The sequence below is a fragment of the Candoia aspera genome, chromosome 2 (assembly GCF_035149785.1).
Source record: "Candoia aspera isolate rCanAsp1 chromosome 2, rCanAsp1.hap2, whole genome shotgun sequence".
Taxonomy (NCBI): domain Eukaryota; kingdom Metazoa; phylum Chordata; class Lepidosauria; order Squamata; family Boidae; genus Candoia; species Candoia aspera.
Genome location: NC_086154.1, coordinates 138022580 through 138041399, shown reverse-complemented (window position 1 = coordinate 138041399; position 18820 = coordinate 138022580). Strand labels below are relative to the sequence as shown.

Sequence of the window (18820 nt, the reverse complement as noted above, 5' to 3'; positions counted from 1 at the left end):
TCTGACAAGGGCTTGTGCAAGCCTGTGATCGCAATGCTGGCTGTTTCTTCTTTCCCCCCAAAAAAGTAATAATGGTGGCTTTTATTATCAGGAGCACTATTTACCTTTCTTCTTATTTTAACTATTTATTCATGATCTAGTTATGTGAGACTATTGGATCTATCAAAATTACACACAAACGCACACACACACACATGAAGGCGACACATGCACCACCCCCCCAAACGTCTGAGATTTTTAATTACATCTGCAAGTAAGAGGAAATCAAAGAAAACAGAACATTAGCAAGCCTTTTGCATCATCCATATAGCCCCCTAGAGATGAATTTGCAATAGAGGTGCTCACACAAATTCAGTTCTACAGGGTATATATAAACGACTGATGAATTTGGCCTTTATGGGACTAGGAAAACCTGTATTCCTACTCTTTCCCAATGATTCTCTCTCTCTCTCCCTTCCTTCCTTCCTTCCTTCCTTCCTTCCTTCCTTCCTTCCTTCCTTCCTTCCTTCCTTCCTCTTTCCTGTTAGTGGAGAGAGAAGAGAACAGCTGTCCAGAGTTTCAAAAAAGCCTTTTCATAAGTTAACTGTTTCTAGTCATACATATTTCTGGTGGATTCTAGCAAAATGAAATTCATTCTATCTTCACTTTGGTAACTAGGCCTAAGAGTGTGATTTCTAATTTTGACTACTGCTTATTATTTATTGCATTCAGCCATTAAAAAAGGGTGCCTCCATGAAGTACTTAGTCAAGTACATCCATTCCTGTTCCTTTACTGAGTGTTTCTCATGTGCAGTTTTAAAGAGGAAAGTATATTCGAGGGTGGTATTCTAGCCATCTATGGATATCTAATCCTTCATTTGCATGCTTGCTTACTGATTAATGCTGGAAGGAAAAAAGGAGGTTGAGGCTGGCCTTACATTCCAGTGGGAGAAAATTATTTCTTATTGTATACAGCAAGTATCATTCTATTCTATTCTATTCTATTCTATTCTATTCTATTCTATTCTATTCTATTCTATTCTATTCTATTCTATTCTATTCTCAGTAATTATTCCATTAATGAAAATGTATTAGTAATAATAATAATCAGGCTTATTATAGACCAGCCTTCCTCAACCAGGAGTCTTCCAGATTAGTTGATGGCTGGCTGTGGAGTATGAGTGATGTAGTCCAACATTTATAAGTGGAGTGTAAAAAGTAAAAGAGACATATTGTGGGATTAGCTGGGCAGTGCACCTAACCCTATGGATTCAGCTAATTGTCTATAGGACAGGAATTCTGATACATGCTTGGCAGGAACAATTCTGTCTAAAGCATCAGTCGCTGTGTGTGAGAAGAAAGAGGAGAAAGCGGTGGGGGGGGGTCTCCCTATTTTGCCTTAAAATCATGACACAGAAGGTAGACTAAATACATGTCAGCTGGAAAAATGACAAGCAAAGGTTTCTGCTTCTGCAACTGCTATTAATGCTACTCTAGGGTCTGGCTATGTTACCAGAATTTTACAGATCTCTTTCTTCTTTGGCTAGTGAAGTGGTGGCATCCTGCTTTCAGAAACAGTGGGAATTATGAATGGGAGCAACCCTAGTACTTTTGCTGCTGCTGATGGCGGCATTGCTACTCCTAGCTGTGGTATTACTACCAGCTGTAGCAATTAGCATTACAGATGTTTCCTCTGAGCTTTGCATATCTCGGGACTCTATCACAGGCATCTACCTAGTGCATTCCCTCCCACTGCATTCAGGGAGTTCAGTTCAAGGATATTGCTTGGACTGTCTCCTTTTTAGGAATGTTAGTAGGATTCCGGTGATGCCAGTGGAAGGGAGAAAAGGAGAGGTTTGAGTCTTAAGCACACTGCTTCAGTACTAAGCCTCAAGAACCTCAGGGCTGTTCACTTTTCCTGGGCTAAGAATGGACCTGTTTGGCAGGCACTGCAAGATTAAGCTAGAAATATAGCACAGACCTCTGCTCAGTTACCTCCACATTTCTGCCCTGTGAGAATCATCTAAACAAACAACTGCCCACTCAGAAATACTGACCATTGCTCCTGGAAGGGGAAATGTGCCATTCCAGAGGGCACATTGTTTTTCTGGAGTAGCTTTGTTCCCAGGGGGCTGGAGGCAGCCGTGGCAGCAGAGGGACAATGTAGAGGAAATCAGGAAGGGAAATCTGTATAAACCTCTTGGAACTTAGACGAACTTCTTAACTGTACAGAAGATTCAGTGGCACCATATCGCCCAGTTCTGCAGGACTGCTCAGAGGCACAAAGCCAAGCGGAATTTACTCCCTAGTGAGTGAGTGAATTTACTCCCTAGTTGAGCCAACCACTTGGTTTTTTTCAAATTTATTTATTTTGCAATCAAATTGATTGCTCAGTTTCCTTATTTGTGCCCATTTGTCTCCTTCCCTGTTCATATTTTAACTAACCTACATTCTTTTTAAGAAGTGATTTTTCTCTGTTCGGTTAATTCCCCCCCCCCCCCATAAAAGCCTTTGTGTGCTTGCCTAGCTTGTTTCCTTCAGGGTTTGGGAACTTTTCCTCGTATTGTCACTATCAAACAAGGCTCCAAACACGTGTGGGAAAATACGAAACCATAGTGGGGCACAAACCTCTTTTGTTTCTATTTAGCATCCTTCCCTCCTTAGCCTCACTTTCTCCCAACCTGCCAAACAACGTCGGCGACGCACATTATTTCTATAATGATTACTCTTTTGACCGGCAATTGCGAAGAGAAACCGAACTTCTCAGGGAAATAATTCCTGACCCTTAATTCCCATCCAAACCAGGGAATCGGGTTGGAAAACGTGTGTCTCTTTGCTTCCCATTTCCAGGACTATTTCTGAGTACAAAGCGTCCCTTTGACAGTATGGAAGAAAAATAAGTGCCCATTGTCCCTGCGGATTCATTGTGCGAGCTATTACCATACTGACCGCTTGGTAACCCACACCTCTAGCCATTTACAATCTGTGCATCGTGGATCCACCCTCCCCGCAAATAAAATAAATAAAGCGCCCCCCCCCACCCGCGCCCAGAGGTAGTGCCGAGCCGCCGAGGTTTTGTTATTTCCCTGCTTAGCGATCCCAATAAATACAAAATGAATAATCCCTATCACACAAAGCTTTGTCATGCGAGCCATATACTCTTTAATGTTAAGCATAACCAAGGCCATTCCCTAGCCGAATCGGGCGCGGGCGCGCGCGCACACAGGCCCACACAGAAGGGTTTTTAAAAATGCTCTTCAAAGCTGTTGTTTGGGAGACATCTCGAATAGATCCAGGAATATAATTCCTCCGCCTCCCCCCCGCCACCAACTTCCAGGTTGTACGCTTCGCCCTCCCACACACCTGAAATAACTCTTCTCCTAAATGAACAAGACATTTCATCACAGCTCTTTTTGGATCCAAAGATCGAGTAATCCATTCACTGACTAGATGGGAAGATATGTGTGCATGTGCCTGTGCCCGGGCATGGTGGATAAAAATGCTTTTGGGAGGTGGGGAGAGGAAGACCAACTCTACAGAGCTGAGTTCTTTATGACACTCTAGAAAACCAAATAAATAATTATGCTTTCATTTAAAACCCCCCACAAACCTGTAGGCACGAAAAAGCACGAAATCTTTCAGTATTGTCCCTTCTCCTCCCTCCCTTGTTCCCCACAATGCCAAGAGATAGATCTAATTTATGCAAAGAAATATGCAAATGTTTAATTGATTTTTTTCCCTTAAATCTGTTGTCACTAAAAAAAAATGAGTTGGAGTAAAACGATTTGAATAACTAGAGCATGTCACTAGAGGTAACCCTCACATAACACCCATCTTTTTACCCCTATTTCAGTCTCGATTTTTGTAAATATTTATCCCTCTATTTTTAAAACATTCAAGTCAAATTCTCCCTATTTCCTAAGAAAAGAAAAGAAAAGAAAAGAAAAGAAGAGGGGAGAAGCATATTAATGCAAACCATTTTCTCTTCCTCTCTTCCACCAGCACCCCATCCCCACTGCATCCACCCCTCCCTCCCTCCCTCCCTCCCTCCCTCTCCCAGGAATTCAATTTTCTTCAAATCTCGTTGAAAGTGGCTTTTTAAAAAGTGGGCGCATTTTAATATTGCTTAGACAGCGTGACCTGAATTTCACCTCCCCTGTTTGACTTGATCCAATAGGTCACTGCCAAGGAGTTATTGATGGGGAACCTCCATTGAAATTTGTCTCCTCGCAAATGGCCTTTAGATCTTCTAGCGAGTTCAATAACTAGTTATAATGTAGAAGGGAAAAAATGAAGCCCAAAGGCAAACTAATATGATGTTTCATTTTTATGCTGGAGAAATTGTTGGTTTTTCTTTTCCCTTTCCTAACCCTCCAACCAACTCATCCCCACCCCCACCCCTTCAAAACAACAATCACAACAACAATCTGACTTGGCCAAAAGAATCGTCTTCCTCCCCTTCTCCCTTTCTTTTTCACTTATCAGTCAGATTCAAATCTATATTTCAGGCTTTCATTTATATATTTATTTATGGTTTGAAAGGGGGACTAATTGAGATGCCTCAGTTCATGAACTCTTCAAAGCAGACCTACGCTGCTGAGTAGGGATGATGTTTGCTTCAATTTGCCCTTAATTCTTTTAAAGCATAGTTAAGCATAGATTTAACTAAGTATAAGGCTAAACCCCTCCAACTTGCCAGGACTTACTTCTGAGTAGAAATGTACAAAATTGATAGCACTGTTATTAATAAGACCCTCCCTCCCTGTTTCATTTTTCTCTCATATTTTAAATGTAAGGGTGGTGAATCCTTTACATTTACTATTACATTAATGCAAACATTTGGGAGAAAAAGGCAGGCATTAAGTCAAGCAAGCTTCTTTTACTTTGTAGAGCAATTCCAGGAAGGAAGCCCTATCTGAGCTGAGTGGATCGGTAGTAGATTTAATTTTTCTGCTTTATATACAGTATATTGCTGCGATAGGTTAAACTCTCCTTCGCTAGGAACTCTCTGTGACTTGACTTGGAAATATCTGGCCCTTTACTTGGAAAGGTGAAAATATATTTGCTTTCTTTTCCAACTCTGCCAATCCATCATTTGTAGTTGCTAGTGTTTGGACTCGCAATAATTGGAGAATGAAAACTTGGTAAGATTCTGTCTTTCATTTTTTTTAAAAAAATAAAAGCGCTCACTGAGATAAAGACTTCCAAGACCTTGCTGAGGCAAAAGCACAGGGATTTCTTCCATTCCCCCCATAAATACCTTTGATGCCTATCTTATCACCCTGTGGCAGAATTTGCAGAGAGGCCTATAACAAGAAAGGGCTCTTGGGAAAGACACATACACACAGAGAGAGAGACTTTGGGGTTGTCTAATAGGAAGTATCTGAAAGAAACTGACTTTCCTTTAGAAACAGACAGAGACCTATTTTAGATTGTTCTTGCTGCCTAGACCAGAGTGGAAAGCTGGCTGAATAAATTAGTCCATTAGGACTCAGAACATCTTCTGTCATTTGGAGGGGTGGTGGTGAGGAGGATGAAGAACCTGGTTTAACAGTCCAGAGGCTGGCTCTACCTCTTCTTGCTCATAAATCCAAAAGTTTGCTCCATTAAAGGAAACCTCCCAGGGGCTAGCACTCAATGAACAACTAATAATGGTGCAAATGGTAGGGTGTGATCACAGTAAGAGGAGCAAAACAGAGAAATAGCTTGTTCCCATCAGAGCAGGCTGCTGGGGAATGGACTATGAGGCTCCTTTCATATGCGTCTGGAGACATATCTACATGTACGTGGTGTTCTTCTTCATCTTGCAAGAACAATTATATTGGTTTGTAGGGACAAACCTGCTTCATTTTAGTTGATGGCACTGGCAACTGCTATTAAAGACCTTTCCAAGGCATTTAATGCAAAATAGTTTGTTCACAAGGTCACTTGATGTTGCAGTCCTCTAGCGATGGATTGACTCTCCAAAAGGATAATCCCCTGATCCTGGATTATCGGTGGTAATTGCAGAGCGTTCACTGCTCCCAGATTCTGGCACGATTTGATTTCTGTGTTTGGAATATGCAGCCAGTTCTGCAATGGCCTCCGCTCTCCTTTTAATTGCTCTGCTCTACTTCTGACTCTCCCAGAAGAGCTGAACTTCTAATATAAACATTATCTTCAGAGAGCAGAAATGTCTAGAGTAAGCAATGTGGTGATAGTTTGCTTCTTTGATTATTTGAATTGGGAGGAGACTAACTGGTGCTTTTTAGACAGCCTGAGTAGTTCCTCCCATAATCCTTGAATGTTGGTCATGTTGGCTGTGGAATCTGGGAGTTTTAGTCCAAAACAGCCAGTGGGCACTAAACTGAGTACTTTGATTTAAAATATAGCCTAACCTTCAAGGTGGCTAATGTATAGATTTATACCGAATATCCCAGTTAGAAGCATATGTCTCTGCTCCTGTCAGATAAGAAACTGGAGCATAGGTTCAACTTACAAGACCATAGTTTCCATTTCTGTTTAGGAGCAGGACCTTCTGAGTTCAACAGAATATACTCTCAGGAAAGTGAATCTAGCCTTGTAGGCTAAGTGCCTACAGATTAGAGAGATCCTGAAAAGAGAGGAACTAACTAGCCGCCAAAATTCTTCAGCCTGGTGTAAGGTGAGCTAGCGATAAGGGACAGTCTGTGCTATACCTTTCCCTCAAGGAAAAATCAGCTGTGCAAAGAGGTGCACAACCAGTCCTCTGCCTTTTCCTATGCTGTTGAGGGATTGGTCCACCACACCAGAAATGAAATAACAAACCGACCATCTGGATTCTTTAAATGAGTGCTCTTTTATCTGAAAAGTTCATTTCTGCCTTCAAAATAATACCCAGTAATATGATAGACATTGCTTTCTATGGTGTTATACAAAAGCATATATGCCATATGAAAGAAACACATGAATGGGATAGGATACAATTCTAGGTGCAGGAACACACTCACTCCCACAAGCAATCTTGCTGTTGGTGTTTCTTCCTTTCCCTCTGCAAATATGCACACATTGCAAAGAATCAGAGATCTAAGGAGACTGCGTTAGGTGGCATACACCCATACTGATGCTTGGATGGGTTTTGTGAATAAACGTTATTTGGTGCTTATACAATAGCATCAACAAAAAGCTGCAGACACTGTCATGCAGGCTATGCAAACGTTTCTCTGTCTCACCTCAGATCTGGGAGAGAAAAAAAAACTTGTGTTGACTCTTTTCCTGCTTATTTCTGATCGAACTGATCACAGGGGAAGGAGGAGGTTGTGTAAATATGAAGGCGCCTTACTTGATAAGAATCAGGCTGCTATTCTGAACAGGGAATCATCCCTTACCTAGGGAGAGGACTAATATTTGGAGGATATTTTGCAAGAAAAAGAGTGGCTCCCATTTATAAAAAGATCACTTTGGGATCCTTTTAGCACCATTAAAGCACTGCTCTTTACAGAATGTTCATCTTGGATTCTTCCTACTTAATTTGAACTTGTGATCAATTGGGGGCTTCCCTCTTCACCCATTTAAAAAAAAATCCCAAAGAAAGAGAAAGAAAGAAATATGGATGGATAGATGGTAGGTTAAGTAGGTAGGTAGATAGATAGATAGATCTGCCTAGGATCTGCCTTTTAATCTCATGTGTGAATGGGAATCCATTAAAAAAAAATCCAGTGGCTTATGTTTAGTCTGAGAACAATAGTGCATTATGCTTAAACAGGAGCTTTGTTATTTGTAATGTTTATTTTTTCCCCACCAGGGTACTCAATTTAATCTTTCACAGTGTAATAAACTATTATCTTAGTTAATCCCAAAGGTGAATCCATCAAAACCTTTTAATAAAACGTTTATTAGTTCCTGCGATTCAGGGAAAGCTGTAAACTGTAAGTACAGTGCAGCAGACGGAACTTAACAGAAAGTTGGGCTGATGTGGCGGGGGTGGGGGGAGGTTTTGTTGTTAAATAAATGTAGGAGGGTCTATATTATCTCCCATCTGAGCTTAGCGGTTATAATTCTGCGGGCTTTGTCAATTGCAGCTGCCATTAGTCAAGCCTACAGAAGCCAAAGGAGCTGCGGTGCTGGACAAGAAACATTTCAGGAATGATATACGGAAGGAGCTCTCGGATGCATCAGTTGGAGCCTGAGTTTTAAAGAGAAGGGAGGGGAGAAAGAAAGATGACCCCTTTATTGGGGGAAAGGAGGGGAATTTGTCTAATGTGATCATATCCCCTAAAGATGGAGATGGAAAACTCTGGGAAAGAGAGGTAGTGAGCCTATCAAAGCACTCCTCTTTTGAGTCAGTAACTGGGAACTGTTAGGGTTAGAGTGAGAAGGCAGAAGAAATGGTTACGCGGAAGGGCTACAGAAGAGACGGATGGTTGCTCCTCCCTGAGATCAGTCCTGCTCCCTGTCTCTCTCATCTCTGTCCTTGGGTGTGCAATGTGTCGTGTGGAATCCAGTCTCAGAGATGGAATTGTTCAATCTCAATTTCTCCGCTTATATATGACCCAGCAACTCCACACGTGCCTCAGCTCCCTCCCTGGTCCCAACTTCTCCACAGCAATATCATGGATTCATTTCAACAGTCAGCATGTCACAAAGCCAGACCGAGGCAACCGGCCGGGAAATACGTTTCCATCCCTTGGCCGTGGCAGGTCTCCTCAGGGCCAGGAGGAACAAGGCAACACGGACAAGCAATACCAGCGTTGTTATTTCCTCCTCCCTGGAAAGACCCGTTGAATTTCCTTCTGTCCTACGATTAAACAGGCCACCGGAAGTTAGGGCCTCTTCAAAAGCTGTTAATCGCAGCAAACAAGCACCTACATATATCCCACTGCTTCCTGGTCAGTTACAGAAAGAAATAGAAGAATAACTCGTTTCTGCGAAACTGTGTTGGATGGACGGATGGAGAGACAGCTGCTTGAAAATTAGGTAACTAGATGGCATCCAATATTCACGGAAAGAAAATGGGCCGTGTCTCCCACGCTGTCCACGGGCCACAGTCCACTCCCGTCCCCCGTCAGAGAGTGTTTGATTTTTCTTTATCTTTTCCTGTCCTCCTTTCGAAACATTGTGATTTCGGTTGTTAATGGCCCGGCGTTTACAGGCGACGCTCTTTACACCCAAAGCCGATTTGCCTCCCCGAGTGTGCGCGGGCGATTGTTATTGACACAAAGGAACGACTTCTCTCTTGAGGGCAGCGATCCGGATGGGAATTCAAGCACAGTTCAACATCGTTCGGGTCAAGGAGGAAGGTGGCCCGGCTTCTGAGGATCCCTCTCGCTTTCTCGGCCCTTGCCGTCCCGCGGAATGGTGGACTTAAACTCCCGGAAGAGAAACGGGAGCCAGGAGGGGGACAACAAGGAGGCCCTGCTCGCCGCACAAGGCGACTGGATCCTCCTTGTTAGTCCTGCAAACGGCGCCCCCTCCTAGGAAGAAGCCTCGCTCCCGCCCGCAACCCCTCGCCCGGGCCCTGAGCTCCACGGCGGATCCTTCTTAACGCCCCTTAGGACGGAGCGCCCCAACGCTGATCAGGGGAAAGCAACGCCGCTGAACCGGGAAAGATGAGGCCCCTCCTTGGGACTGGCATCAACGTCCTACACGCGGGCTCAGTGCCCCCCCCCCACAGACACACACCGTCGCCGTCGTTCCCTTACGCCTCCCCCCCACCCCCCTTTCTGCTTGTTTTATCTTTCCACCGGCACCTTTGAGAAAGAAGAGAAAGCAAAGGGGCGGCAGACCGGTGGTATTTACACCCCCGAAGTCAGCCAGGCGCTCCCCCAAGCCACTTCCTGTGATTAGACAGATCAAACCGGACACCTGCCTGCGTTTACGACACTCTCCCCCCCCCCCTTTCCTGAGGGGAAGAGGCTCCCGCAATAAAAGTCTACGGTACCCTCCCATTTGATTCGTGAGGAGCGGGGAGTGGGTATATTGTTCTAGGCCACCCGGTGGGGCGGGGGCAAAAAGGTATAAGGCGGGGGGCGCGGGACACAAGGCTAGAAGTGGGGATGGTCAGAGGAACTCGCAGTGAAGAGAGGATTTCTCAGAGCGCTAGGCCCTGCGCGCTCTGATCAGCCCGAGTGATTATCTCTCCCTCTCTCCTTGCTGGGAACTAGGGAGAGGGAAGGAAGAAAGAAAGTCTTCTGCCTTAAAAAAACGGCGTTGCGAAAGATGACATTTCCCTCTCCTCTCCTCTCCTCTGACCACAGACATGCTGCTTAAGAAACTTCACAAATCTTCTACAAATGTGCATAAACTACACCGCAGTTCATGTTACAGTGACCTGTTTATATTACAGATTCAAGCCAACTGTAATCTTGCCTTGGCCGGAATAGGAATAGGAAGGGAAAAGGCATTTGTTAGTTTGTTTCCTCTCTCTTTCCCTTTCCCCACCACATGCCGTTCTCGGTGAGGGATAAGAAGAAACCTGAACTCTTCAGAACATGGCACGTGGGGATGTACTACCTCGTGTATCTGAGTATTTGATATACACAAGTAGATACGGAGGTAGGAACTAGCTCATGTTGTGCAATGGATTGCAGAGGTAAAGGGATGGCTAAGCGCGACAGAGGCTGCAGAGGAAGGGTGTCATGAGCTGGATATTGGTTGTTAGTTTTTGCCTCCCGAAGTTACTCTTTTCCATCTTCTAGGCTTCAAAAATCAAGCTGGGATATTAGATAGAGGTATGGTTGGGTGGACAAATAAGTTTAAGAGCTTCCCCGTCGGCCTGCCTGCCTTCCTTTCTCCCCTTGTCTAAAATACGACTATTGTCTTTTGCTTATTGAATGAGGCTACTCCGTAAGCATTGGGTTATGGACTGCGTTTGCAAAGAAAGGGATTCACACCCTGAAATCGAAGTAACCTAACAATAACAGCCACAGGACACGACGTTTGCCACCCTGACAGGGGAGGACTTGGAGCGGGATTTATGGGTATCACTGGCAAGAAAGGCAAAAATGGCAAGGCTAGCAAATCCCAACCAGGCGCGCGCGCGCGCGCACACACACACACCACAATCGATAACTGGGAATTCAATTATTGACCGAACAGAAACGCCATTTGATAGTGGAGCTCTTTCTGAACCAAATCATAAATCAATACAAGCAACGAATCAGTCAATCCCTGCCATTGGTATAGATGCTTTTTTTCCCCTTTCCCTCTTTTCAAAATGAGGAGAGACAAAATATAATATTGTCAACATCTCCTCCCCGTGACACACACACACACACCAAAATATACAGATTTTGAGAAAATCAGAATTGGAAGGTTTGGCAGGGAGTGGGAGAGAGCCTAATAGACCCTTGGAGGGGGCTAGATGTTAAAAGGAAATGCGTGCAAGTTCTTCCAATGGCTAAAAATGCAGGAACTAAAGAAGAAGGAGGACATGAGGTGATGGGCAGGGTTTTTGGGATTTGTTTATTCACGTGCTATCAGAAATCGCAAATAACCAAACAACTTTGCTCCGCCCAAATATTTGCACAAGATCTGCTGGTGGTCCGAATCCCAAGTCTTAAAACTAACAAACAAATAAACCCAAACCCAAACAACACCAGAACTTTGGCCCCCACCTGCTTGCTAAAACATGGGCCTCTTGGAAATCCGGCTGCCCTGAGAAATAACTTCTCCTTCCTGCCTTCCTGCTCTTTCTGCGTCTACAGAATAAAGCGCGTTCTTACCAAATCTATGCGGGAGTATGAGAATTGTGCTTGTTGCTCAGAAGGGACACGTTTTCTTCCCAAGCACCCTCCACTTGGCTAATTTCCTTCTCCCCTTACTTCCTTGCAAAGCCTGTCAAATATGGCAGAATTGAAAGGGACCTGCGATTGGCTTTCTGTTTGCTCTTTTGCCTGCTTTCTTCCGCAGGGTAATTCTTTCAATGAGATCATCTTACAGTTTAGCAACGGTGCCACTAGCAGCTTGCTGGGGGACGGCGGCGTTGCTCTGCATGCCAGTTTGCAAGAAGCCTCCAGTCCACCCCACTACTTGAGACCTTACACGGCTAAAGTCAACAGGATATGGGGGATACTTGTAAGGATGTAAACAAAAGTTTAGTTTTACATTCCCACTCCCAGATTTCTTCCTTAAAACAAGAGAGATCGCGAGAGAGATATCGGTTGACGCTCATAATAGGCAGACAGATAAATTGATCCCTGTCTCGTTTTTTTAAAGAAAGCATTTGGGGCTTGGCAATATAGGAAGCTGCTATTTTGTCAGCCGCATTTCCCTATCTGTAATGCATGCATTACCAAGCTGAAGTGATTGTTTTAAAGACTGAGATCATTTTTTATGGAGTCCAATCTTTATTCAAATCACTAAAAATAATAATCATTTTAAGGTGGATATCTATGAATGATGAATATTTCCAAATAAGAGTGCACAGGATTAAGAGTTAAGCCTTGTGATCTATTCTCTCTACCTGTGGCAGAAATTATATGTACAGTTCATTTTTTAAAAAAAAGAAAGACAGGAAAGCTCCCCCAGTTGTATGACATTCAGACAAAATAACACATTGAACGAAGTGAGGGATTAATGAAGTTTGGCTGAATTATTAGAGGTGGTGATGGTATTGAGGGAAAGGGACAGGCAAAGAGGGGAGGAGAAAGTGGCAAGCTTGTGACAACTCCTGTTTTGACCTCCACCTGCTTTCCTCTGGTTGGCTTTGACAAACATCCTTGCCTGATGCCTTCCTGGTCCCTCCTCAAGGATCCTGGGATCCCATTCCAGCCAAGGTCCTCATCATCTTGGAACAGTTTCAATTTCACCAAGGGGCACAAATCTTCTACCTCCCTTTCCATCTTTTAGTAAGTAGAAAGGGGCAGTTTAGAACATGCCCACCCAAAGTGGATCCATTCTCTGGAAGGAAAACAACATCCAGAAAAGAAAGGGTAGGAGTGGGGGACTCGGCACTTCCTGGACTCTTAACGCCTTAGAGGATGAAATATTTGAGGATGGTTTCCATCCCTTCTGGCCCTCTCTTCTCACTCTGCTTTGGCAAAGACCTGTGCATAGTGAAGGAGGAACTGGATTGGGATCTCAGTGGAAAACCTCTGATTATAAATATCAAAAGGAATTATTTACCTACCTTCCTACCTGCCTATCATATCCTAAACTAGAGTTTGTCAGCCTAGTGCCTTAAACATGCTTTGGAATGGAACTCACAACATTCTCAGGAAGACTGGGGGAAATAATAGCTGGAGGTCAATAGGCCTGGGAAATGCCTGGCTTGAACATGCCTTAATCAAACCCCATCCTTTTGGTCCATCATCCTATTTCCTGTGAGGATCAGCAGACTGAAAGCCGGGGCCTTGCTTAATGTCCTCCAACCTCTGGTACTGAAAGGTCTATTGCTGTAGGGTTGTAGAGGGAGCTGAAGTGCAATTCACACAGGCTGATGCTACAACAATCTAGAAATAAGACTTTTGGGGATTCTGCAACCTTGCCCAAGAATCAAATGAGAATCCAAACCTGATTGTATTGTCTCTGGTTTCTTGGATCCAGAATTCTTCCCAAGCAAGGGCCCAAGGCTGATGCATTTCAAAGCCACCAGAAGATAAACAATGGCAAAACCACTGAGTCAAGCTAAGCCACAGTCCTGATTCCTCCTCTTTATCTACTCTTCTATCCAACCCAATCTTTCTGTCAAGTGGAAATTGCATGTCTTTTCTGTCCTGAATGGACTTGACCAGCTATGTGCTGCTTGGAGAAAATCCCTGTTGAAGACCCAAGGGCTGAGATGACACCCAAGAGTAGGATGACTTTTCCACAGAGATGGATCTTAGTGTCCTTGACACCAGCAGTGTTGATATTTTGTATTCGATTTCAAGAGGAGCAGAAACTTTGCAGTCTCAGATCCAAGAGAAGAGATGCCCAGTTCAACTCCTCAGAGATTAGTTCAGCTGCCACCTATTTCAGTGCTCCAGGTCAATGCCAGACCTTCTTTGCTCCTGTGTGCAATAAACAGGAGCAGCGCTGTGGGCCTTCCTGCTGCATGTGTTTGAAAGACTGTGTCAATTCTTTGTTGGCTTGTGTTATGTTCAAGGGGTTCCCCTGAGATGGATGCTGCAGTGGGGCAGAGACTAAAATGTACCCAACTTCTACTATTTTATTTTATTTTATTTTATTTTATTTTATTTTATTTTATTTTATTTTATTTTATTTTATTTTATTTTTTTAAAAAAGGAGCCTGAGGTTCTGCTGCTAGATAGATGCTGTCTTATACAGACTTGGAAGACAATGAGCATCTGCTGATCCTGTTCTTCTTTCCTTGCCTAAAGAGTTAAACTTGGATAGGTCTGACTAGGCAGCTTCCAAAAGGGATGGGGGTGGGGGGTGGGGAGGCGTAGATTATTTTGAGTGGTCAATAAGCCCAAAGTGGTGGAGAGGACCTGAAATGCCTGGGTACCTTCTCCCATCCCAGATTCTTGAGAGAATTGACCTGTCTTCCCTTTTCTTCCTTGAAGCTATGGAGGCCTTCTTGAAGCAGGTTCAGAGTGTCTTCAGGAATCCAGATTAGTTTTAGTCAAAATAGCACTCCATTGGTGCTGAAAACAGACCTACACAGGTGGGTGCTTCTGTGCTTCCTCCCAACAGGGTGGCTGTTTATGAAGTTTGGGGCATGACAGCTCTTAATAAACCAAAGCAGTGGAAGCCACTGACCCACCGCATGCCTGACGGAATGTGGTCTGAATACAATTCAATGCAGTTTGCACAGCATAAACATTATGCATGTTGGTTCATATGCATGTCTATAGAGATAGAGATGCAGACATGGATAGGATATAAAAGTGCAGATATGTGTATGGGAAAGAGAGAAAGAGACAGCATAAAGATTAATTGATGGATAGATAAACAGGTAAATATCCCAGGCCTTTTCTTAGGAAAATTCTGGCTCATAGAAGGTCCTGCCTAGATTATACTGTATCTTTGACATAGTTGAAATTGAGGACATTCAGTGTCTACAGAAGAAAAAGAGGAAGATAGCAACACACCCACCCATAAAGAAAGATTTTACAAAAGAATGTCCTACAAGTAAGCAACAAAGGCCACAATGAAACCAAAGGTCTGCCTTAGAAGAGCCTTAAGTCCCATACAACCACCTACATATTTGTTTTCTGGTTTCCAGGGTTTCCATCCCCAGATGTAAGGCTCCTCTGGGCTGAAGATTGGGTGTCCTCTGAATAAGGGTGTCTTTCCTTGTCTGGCTCTAATCACTGAAAATCAAAGCCAGTAGAAACAGGAATGCAATGTAAACCTGGGAGAGATGTGTGTGCATGTGAAGAAGGGAGAAAGTCTTCAGGTGGAATTGAAGTTGGGTTGGTCCCAAGGCCAATTTTTTTGTGCATGTGTGAGTGCAAGTGAGACAGGGGGAGGGGTGGTGGGCGGAGAAGGAATCTGGTGTCTTGTATTGAGGAAAAGCTAGAGTGGGAAAGAGGAGGGAGATGATGCCACTGCCAGTTCTTCATCTGGAGCATGGCACTGCTTGTGCACATTACTATTAATTCACTATTAGCCCAGACCCTAACCTTCTGAATGTAAAGGGCGGTTTTTAAACGTTTGTGAAGCCCAATCAAATAACATGTTTTCTCAGAACTCCATCTTACTAATTTCCACAAGTCTTAACATCTACTATAGAATCATGTTGAAATTTGCAGCCTTCTGCTGAAATTCAGTGGACCACAAACCCATAGTACTGAGGGGAGTTTTTCTACTCTTCTTTCTAAGAAAATACGTCTAATAGGAGAGCTGGGCCTAGGTGTACCTCTAACTATATAATGACATTCAGGTGTAAGAGTACTGCTGGTGGCAGGAGGATATGGGAATTTAGCAGTGTATGTGTTTTTACACACAATTACATTGATTTTCCTCTTGTGATTCCTACCAATCAGAGAGGAAGCATACAGCCAACACGGAAAGTGAGGGGCAGGATGGAGAAATAATTGTACTATAGGGCTATATTTGGTCAGCCTTTTCCAAACTAGTGCCCTCCAGATGTATTAGACTACAGACTCCCATTTCTCCAGTGAAAGGGTGATGGAGTTGTAGTCCATGCATCTGTAGAGAATCAGGTAGGGGGAAAGCCTGGTTAGAAGAACCATCAGGAATGGAAAGACATCTATCAAAGAACCTTGTCCTTTAAGAAAGGACTCTGAGATGCTTAAATCAGAAAAGGACAATTTGTCACACCTCCAGAAAATAGGATCTTGAAGCCCCATGTCCTAATCTTGCAGAAGGCCACACATAGGCATGTAGCAGACATAAATGTTCTCCTGAGCTCAAGCTTCTGCATCAGCCCATTGGAAACCTAGTTAAGTGTCATTTGATTTTCACACTGTCCTATGGCAAGAGAGAGTAATGAGGAGGGAGATAATGTCCACTCGGGGCTGTTCCCCTCCATCAGAGACACAGCAGCAGCTTCTGTTGTCTTCACAGAAAAGTAGGAAAAAAGGAAGGGGAAGAGGAATAAGGTTCTTCTTTGTTGATTAACTCCCATATGCTCATGTGTGTAGGAGAGATGTTGACCGTTGGAGGTCTTGTGGAAAGGCAATGGAGGAGGAGCTGGAGGTGATGGCCTTCAATATTTCCACTGCAAGCTATTGGGAGGGATCCCATCCCCTACAGAGAGCTGCCTAAAGTGGGAAGCAATTTGGTTACCCCCTTGTTTGCAAGCTCCAATCAAGTTTATTAGCTTCCACTTATGATAATATAGCACTTTTCTTTTCCCATATCTCCCAGATGCCCTATTGCAGCCCCTTGTCTCAGCTTTCATGGGGGAGTTTTACCACTGCCCGCTCTTAGGAAATGAAGGACGGATTATTTTTGAGATAGCTGTTTTAATTCATTGGGACTCAGCCAATGCAATGTAGGAAAGAACAAGCAAAACAAAATTTAAAGCACTAGATGCAGGCCTTCCATCATGCATACATTTAAAATACTAGCCCTGTGCTAGCTAGTTGGGCAGGGCATAGGGAATAAAGGTTTTATATTTTTTATTTATTTATATTTCAAATTTAGTCACTGCCCATCTCACTCAAAGAGCATGAGTTTTGCATGAGAATGCCATATCATACTTTCTCTTCTGAATTTTCCACACAGATATAAGGAAAACAAGGTGAGATCAAGGTGAGCTGATTGTCATTTCATTTCTAGCTAAGGATCCACTGGATCTACTGTCATTCTCTTTGTCTAGTCTAGGTGAATTGTCCATGATTGTCATTCCAGCAACTGTTAAGGTAAATTAGCAATTTCTCAGCCAACATATGTATAAAGTGCTTTTTAAAATGTTTGACCTGCTCCGTTTATGGGAAATTCTAGGAAAGGCACTAATCCATAATAGGAGGAGGAGGACTGGGACAGAGTGGAAGGAGATGCTAAAGATAGATGTAAGGGGCTCTCTTAGAACTTACCTGGGAGTAAATTAGGCCTTTCTAGAATTGCCCTGAACTTGATTTATTATGACAAGCATTTCTGGTTCCTCAGCCTGCTTTGTAGGTAACTTGGGTTAGTGCATAAGACAGTTGGAAAAGAAAAGGGGAGTAAACAGATTAGCATAGCACATTTGGTGCCTGGAGAAAGCCTTGTTGCTATGCAGGCAAATTGTTTGCCGGAGTCCACATAGGGGGCAAAGTAGGGCTCTTCTTGTCTGAGGTGTGCAAAGGCCAGATCCTCCTTCCTAGCTCATTCACCACCAATTAAATTTCCTGGGAACCAGGGCTGCGAGGGAGCTGCCTTGGGGCCATGGCATCCATGGGAAAGCTCTGCGCACAAGGCAAGCTGCAAAAGGAGTGTTCAAGGCAAAAGAGAAGCAAGCAGAGGAAAGCTGGCTTAGGCAACACAGACAAAGGGACATTTCGTTGCTCTGGCACTGAACTTCCAGTGCGGTGGCTTTTTTAATCTCCTTCTTTCCTGACCACAGAGATGTGATATTTTCGGCCTACTTCCAGCCTTTCTGGGCTGCCTGTATTCCACCTGCCAACCTCTCTGAGAAGGACAGGACTGCCCTGTATGAGCCCAGCTGAAAGGTTCATGCACTATGTACTCCCTTCTTCTTCCTCCTCCTCTTCTTCTTCCCCCCCTCCTCCTCCTCCCCCCACCCCAATAGGTCATGGTTGTGAAAGAAGGGGCCCCAGCAGGACTCAAAACTTCCTAGTTGAGTTTCTCTTCCTCTCTCCTATTTCCCCCCACCCTCATCAACCAACTGGCTAGGAAGCAACTGAGAAAGGAGTGGGAAATACTCTGCTGAATTCCTGGAATAAGCTTTAGGACCTTCTCTGATTTCCCCTTAGACCCGAGGAAGTAAGGGCAGCGGGGGTGGGGGTAGGATAGAGACCAAGCTTAGATGCCCGCAGTCTGACGCCCCGTCAAAGCCTTCTCCACGGGGAGGGAGAACCGTAGAAAAGCCAGCGCTCCCACCACTCGGTAGAAAAGGTGCGGGTGAAAGCTCTCTCCCGAAAAAAGCCGCCGCCGCCGCCGCTCGACGACCCGTGCGAGAAGCAGGGAGGATTTGGAGGGGAAGAGGTGCGGGGGGTGGGGGGAGAGAAAACAACGCACTTACGGATCTCGCCAGGGATCCATTGGGGAAGATGTACCTTCCCCAACCGCAGCCCGAGACGCCGTAATCGCACTAACAGCCTTGGTCCCTCCGTCCCAGCGTTAAACAGCTCTAGCAGCTGCGATGGTGGACAGTTAAGATTATATATGATGTAAATATATTGTGGGTATGTCAGCTCCCCCAAACCATAAAACTTAGTTTAATGACATCACGTGTTCTCCGAGAGCCATTCAGGGCTTTTGCTTTGGGCAATCCACATAAATAACCTCCAAAAGTTTTAAACTGCTA

At 44.2% G+C, this 18820-nt stretch overlaps 1 protein-coding gene across 3 annotated transcripts in view; it reads right to left on the bottom strand.

Moving 5' to 3' along the window:
• HOXC5 (homeobox C5) overlaps positions 1–18820 on the bottom strand; it is a 67300-nt gene that overhangs the window by 43076 nt on the left and 5404 nt on the right. For 2 of the 3 annotated variants that reach the window (XR_010067230.1, XR_010067229.1), the window contains exon 1: positions 18536–18665. The exons of the other annotated variant lie outside the window; for it this stretch is intronic. The gene's annotated coding sequence lies outside the window, so the exon portion shown is untranslated. Of the gene's footprint in view, positions 1–18535; positions 18666–18820 lie in introns of those variants that run through there. 3 annotated transcript variants of the gene reach the window in all.